Source organism: Sorex araneus, chromosome 4 (genome assembly GCF_027595985.1).
Source record: "Sorex araneus isolate mSorAra2 chromosome 4, mSorAra2.pri, whole genome shotgun sequence".
Lineage (NCBI taxonomy): Eukaryota > Metazoa > Chordata > Mammalia > Eulipotyphla > Soricidae > Sorex > Sorex araneus.
Genome location: NC_073305.1, coordinates 133,964,535 through 133,970,534, shown reverse-complemented (window position 1 = coordinate 133,970,534; position 6,000 = coordinate 133,964,535). Strand labels below are relative to the sequence as shown.

Sequence of the window (6,000 nt, the reverse complement as noted above, 5' to 3'; positions counted from 1 at the left end):
ATCTATCTATCTATCTATCTATCTATCTATCTATCTATCTATCTATCTATCTATTAGGTAGATAGATAGGTTTCCATAAACCTATCTATACATGCATATACATATGTCTAAAAATATATTTCAATAAAGCTGGCTTTAGTTCAATTCCACTTTAGCTATCATTGCAGGTGGACCTGTTAGAAGTCAATGCCCTTATCCCAGAAGCTTCCAAGGCTACGCACCAGCCTCAACAATGGTGCTTCTGAGAGAAGGAAAGGAGGGTGAATTCCAAGGGCTTCCACAGAGTTGGAGGGCTTCAGGGAACCCAAATCTCCTTTTCTTAGAGCAGATCATGCTCAAACTTTGTCCTTGTAGGATGACATTACTTTGTCCTTTCTCCACCCCCCCTTGCCTCAAGGAGCTCATCCCAGTTTTTCCCGAGTTTAGGCTTACCCCAGTCACACCCATCAAGGTGTTCCCGAGTCACTCCCATCCCTCTGTTTAGCTGTAATCACTTCTCTATGCTCTCTTCCCCAAAACAGTTAATTAGCTTTCCCCTAATCTGACTCTGCTAATTTGTAAGGTCAGACCTTCCTAGGACACTGAATATTATAATATTGCCTTTCTCCTCTCTTTATGCCTTTTGAATAATTTACTTTAAAGCAATGTCCTTTTTGTATAGACACAAGAAGACAATATTATGCTTTTGTAACTTGGGACTTAATTGGCTTCGAATATATTCATTCCAGGGCATCTGTTTTCTCTACTTAAGCCTCAGTTGCCCTCAGTTCCTAGCAATCCCAAAGCAGGGTCCTGACAAGGGACAGGACGGATCCAGGGCAAGCAGTGTGCTACCTGGCATCGAGATGGGCCTGGCCAAAGTGCCTGATTCTTAACTATAAGTTAAGATCTTGATCATAGACAAATGCTGTCATGATCCAAAAGTAATGACAAGACTAGGACCCTGCTAGGGATAGGAAAGACTGATCTGGCCTGAGCACTGTAGTCTGAGATCAAGATGGCCCACGAGAGCAATTATATAAGCTTTAATGCATTTCTTATTGTGTCCATACAAAATGATTAATATTATGAATTCTTATATGTTTGCTGGATGAGGAGAGGAGAAACACACTCATGGGACTCCGCCCTTGGGTGGATCCTCCTGCTGAAAGAGAATCAGTCATAGGAGAAGCATCCCCTGAGGGAAAGGAACCTTACCCTATTGATTGTGACCACACCTATGTGTATGCCCCAACCCCCTCATGCTGGGGGGATTTAAGTAGGCTGTAAGAGTGGGTTGGGGGTCCAGATCCAAAGATCCAGAGAGACATCCAGAGCCGGGAGAGAAGCAGAGAGAGAAAACGAAATACACTGATCGAGCAACCAGTTTTGCCTTCTTTCTTCCGTCGCCTGCCCTTGACTGAAAGCACACACAGCAGTTCTGGAGCACCGAACGCTGGCGGTGAGACAGAGCCGCCCGGAGAGCCCACAAGTGCACACGCCCCTCGGCGTGCCTTAGTTTTTTACAGTCCTCTTTAAAAGGGGTTGGGCAATAAGTTTCATTGCTTAAGAAAGATATATATATATATATATATATATATATATATATATATATATATATATATATATATTTTTATTTCCTATGTTGATATCAGCACTGTTTTCCCCCATCTGGTGGCTTCATTAAGAAAAATTTGCTTTGGATGGATGGAGACAAACTTAAGTCTAATATGAAATTTTGGTAAGGAGAACCATTTTTGTTGGTATAGTCAGTCAGATGTGACACCCAAATGTTAGCCACTGGCATTGTACCATTGGTGTCCAGGTATTCAGAAAATGATTTATTTATTTATCTAGGATTTTAGTGCTCAGGGGCAATACTTGACCCCATGCTCATGGATTGCTTCTGGCAGGGCTTGGCGGGATGGGGTGGGGGTGGGAGCATATATAGTACCAGGGATCAAACCTGGGTCAGGTAAATGCTGGTTTGTCATCATAAGCACTCCAGGATGACTGGAGTTATGTGAGAGGCCATCCAGCCCTGAGGTTGAGGTAGACACAGATCTTAGTAAAAGCATCTACTGTGCCCTGAACCTTTTTTATGCCTCTTCTTCCTCCTCCTTCTCTGCCTTCTTCCTCATCCACTTTTTTCTCAAAGGAAACCAATTTAATTAAAGGCCCAACATGAAGAACAGTCAAACCTACCCAGTCTCACACAAAAAGAAGACAAAAAAATCAGGTTGTTGAAATGAACCAGTGCTATTTTCTTCCTGTTCAATCAGTAAAAAGTTTGGACTCCAAAAAACTATTTTCCCTCTGTTTTACTATTTAATATGATTGCTTTTTTCTTCCTAATATGACTTTGCATTTATATTCAGAAAAACTTAGGGTGGGTAATTTTTTAATTTTCTTAATGACTGTCCAAGTTGTGACCTAAACTTTAATTAGCCTTAAATGATGTGTTTAGTCTTGGCAGACTTGGCTCATTGCTCATCTCCAGGAGTAATCCCCTGTGATGGCCACGTTGTCACAGAATGAGTATTTGGTCCTGTAGGATATCCTTGGAAGTAATACCCCAGAATGGGATGAATGAAATGAGCACTGAGAGTTCCTTGCTCCACATCACAAAGTAAGTAAGTAAACAAAAAAGGCAGAAAGGTGGTGAGAGAGAAAACATCTGTTTACCACAGAGAGAACAATGGGACTGAGGGATGAACCATGGCCCTTTCCCTGTGTGAGAACCATCCTACCCCATGCAGGCCCTGCAACGCTCACAAATGCCAAAACGCTTCTGTTCTCACACACACACACAACTCTGGAGTGTCCTGGGTAGGCCTGCTTGAATGCCCCATCACAAAGCAGGTGTGGGGCTTTAGACTTGAAATATGGCTCTAGAGTATTCATCTGTGTTGGCACATCTTCTGCACACAGTTTCACCTGAACAGTGAAGTACATACACCCTCTTTTTTTTGGTTTCCTTTGTCCAAAATCAAACATGTATTCATTCAGATCAGCCAGTATGAGCCCTGGACTGGCCCTACTGCTTCAGGTCTGGGACAAAGAGACGATGTTATAGTCTGGTTTCTATGGCAACAGAGGAGGGGCAATGAAAACCGAAATGTTGGAAACACTCATTCTGACAATTGTGACATAATTCAGGTTATTACAAGGACAGAACTACCAAAGAAGCAGAAGTGTCATTACCTTGCAGCTCATGTTAGCAAAAAAAAAAAAAAAATCTACATCGCATATTTCTCTGTTAAAGAGAAAGGAAAAAAGAAACACACATACACACACAAATACACACACACTTTCGTGTGTGCATGCATGCGTGCGAGAGTGCGCGCGCACGCACACACACACACACACACACACACACACACACACACTGCGATTTCTGCATGTAAAATGTGTGTGTTCTTTAAAAGCCAGTGGTTGGCTGGTTTTCCGGACATGATGTGGTTGCAGCTGTCATCGTAATGGAAATTCACTGCTGTAGCTATGGTAAATCGAGTTTTCTGCCTGTGCTGAATGCATTAGTCTAATGAGATGTTTGCAACCGGAGAGCTGGGCTGCTGGAGGCTAACTGTGAGCTCCTCACTCCCGAGTGGAAGATTAGCTTCTGCAGGACTTGGTTTGCATGTCCTGAAAGTCTTCTCTCTTCTGAAGCAACACTCCTGGCTGGGCGGAGAACCTGCAAGGGCTCTGGTGAACAAGCTGTAGGTAAGGGGGACGCACAATTGCAGGGTGTGCCGTGGACATGGGCACTTTTCTCTCTGATAGCTTCCCCCACCAATGCAGCTTTTCTGGGGTGCACAACTACTTCTCTGGAAATACCTGAGTGTCTTGCACAAATCCCCCAGTGCTCGCAGGTCACTTCACTGTCCCTTGATTCTGTGACAGTGTTTGATTTCTTAACCAGCCCTCAGAGGAGAATATAGAGCAGAAAATGGTATACATTTCACGACTTTTCAACTCTGTACTGGAGTGGGTAGAAAGTAATTCCCTTACTGTTATGGGAGTTCAAACAATTCATGAGCTACGTTTGGGCAGGATGATTTTATTTTTGTCTTGATTTGTTTCTTACTAAAAATAATATTGTTTGCCTTGGGATAAGAGGATTTTCCTGATGTTGATTAAAATTGGTATGTTGTGAGCATGCAAGAGTTGATTTTACACTCCTGTTGGTTTTTCTGAGTAAACTAGCATAGGTGAAGAGAAGGCTATAGATAGAGCGAAGGTTCCTGGCAGGTTTTAGGGGGGAAATCAGCTAATGCTGGAGTGATAGGAACAGTTTTCCCAAGTTCAAGTCCTTCCCAGGGTGAGCGCTCAGTGCCTGCCAGCAGTTCCTCACGTTCTTCTGTGCTAGCAGTAGCCTCACCAGGTTGCTGGTTGAGGAGGATAGGACAGTGCTCATGGATGAGGTGCTACTGGCCCCATAAATCTTGCCAGATTGTTGAGGTGCAAAGCCATTGTTCTTCCTACTAACCGTGGAGTAGGGCACTGGGTGCTGTCTCTGGAGCCTGGATTGGCATCTGAGAGGGTTCAAGATGAGTGGCTTCCTGACACCGGGGCTGTTGGGCTGGTCCCAGACCCTCTTAGTGCATGAGAACAAAGCTCAGGGGCTTGCAAATCAAGCCAGTGGGTTAGTTTCTCTGCATTTTTCCCCCTTTTCAACCCAAGAGATTTTTCTGAAGAGCAGGAGACAAAGTGGCTTTTCCTTCTCCTCCAGACTGTTTTACTTATAAAATGAAATACTTGGAGTGAAAACAGAAATATCACTAATAAGGAATTTACTGGGAGGTGAACAATTTCGTAGTGCAAAGTGGTGCAGGTGGTATTTCTTGGTGGAGTTGGCCTGAACCGAGGGCGGTGGGTGACAATTACCTAGTGAAGTGGAGTGATCATCTAAATTCCAAGAAAACAAGTATGTCAAACTGGCAGTTTTAGGGAAGTGGTTTGTTGGCTTCAAAATCTTTACCTTTGAGACATATTTATGACAGACTTTTAAAAATGGAAATGTGCTTCCTTGAGCTTTTAAAATCCTGCCTGCGGAAGGGTGCTGCAAAATTTTGATAAATTTCTCCATCTGCTGGATTTGCAGAATTATAAGAAAAGTGCAAATTCCTTAAGAAAACTTACTTTTCATATTAAACATGCTTAAATATCTTCTCTGCACCACCAAAATGACTATTGTTTGCTGTGAAAAAAAAAAAAGGGTGAACAAGAATAGAAAAAAGTAAACATAAGAGAAGAGAGAATTGTGCTGAGTCTTTCTGAGTGGGTGTGTGTGTGGGGGGGAGTGTTTTTGAGACACATGAAGCGGCAACAGTTTCACTTTCCGAATCCTGATTTCTGGGGTTCCCCTCTGCCTCCAGGAGTGTCCACCAGCAGCAGGTGAGGCAAATGGACCAGCTGTTAGAAACTACCCCCTTGAGTCAATATTGCTACACTTGATCTTAGCCAAAAGGCTAAGAAGCAATATAGAGTACTGTCAATATTGCTGTCGGGACTTTCTTACTGAAATTTTAAAAGATAATGATCTTACAAGGAAGAGTTGTTTGTGACGGTGATCCAAGCGATGTCCCCAAGGAGAATCTGTGAATTTTCCCAACTCGAAATGATGTGAAATGAACATCACAAACAGATTGTGTTCAATCTTTTATAAGGTGGTAGCTTTGGTCTGTACAGGAATCCTAATTTGGGGTTTCCAGTTGTTCAGCAAGTTTAAGGGCTGCACCCAGATGGTCCCTTAAATCCAAACAAGGACAGCTCTGAAAGAAAGAACTGTATGTGAATTGGGGTTAGGGAGTTGATTTTTGTTTTATAAGTCTGTTTTTCAATGTGTGTGTGTGTGTGTGTGTGTGTGTGTGTGTGTGTGTGAGAGAGAGAGAGAGAGAGAGAGAGAGAGAGAGAGAGAGAGAGAGAGAGAGACCACCATAGAACAGGCCTTGGGTCCAGGCAAGGTGGGGGGAGAAGCTGGGGGTGTGTCCCCAAATCCTGGGAGAGCCTGCAGGGCAT

At 43.3% G+C, this 6,000-nt stretch overlaps 1 protein-coding gene across 1 annotated transcript in view; it reads left to right on the top strand.

Annotated features, from left to right (window-relative positions):
• Positions 1-3,580: 3,580 nt before the first annotated feature.
• The window catches only part of SCML4 (Scm polycomb group protein like 4), a 120,080-nt gene continuing 117,660 nt past the window's right edge, over positions 3,581-6,000 (top strand). Inside the window, exon 1 of the mRNA XM_004605704.2 lies at positions 3,581-3,702. The gene's annotated coding sequence lies outside the window, so the exon portion shown is untranslated. The remainder of the gene's footprint in view (positions 3,703-6,000) is intronic.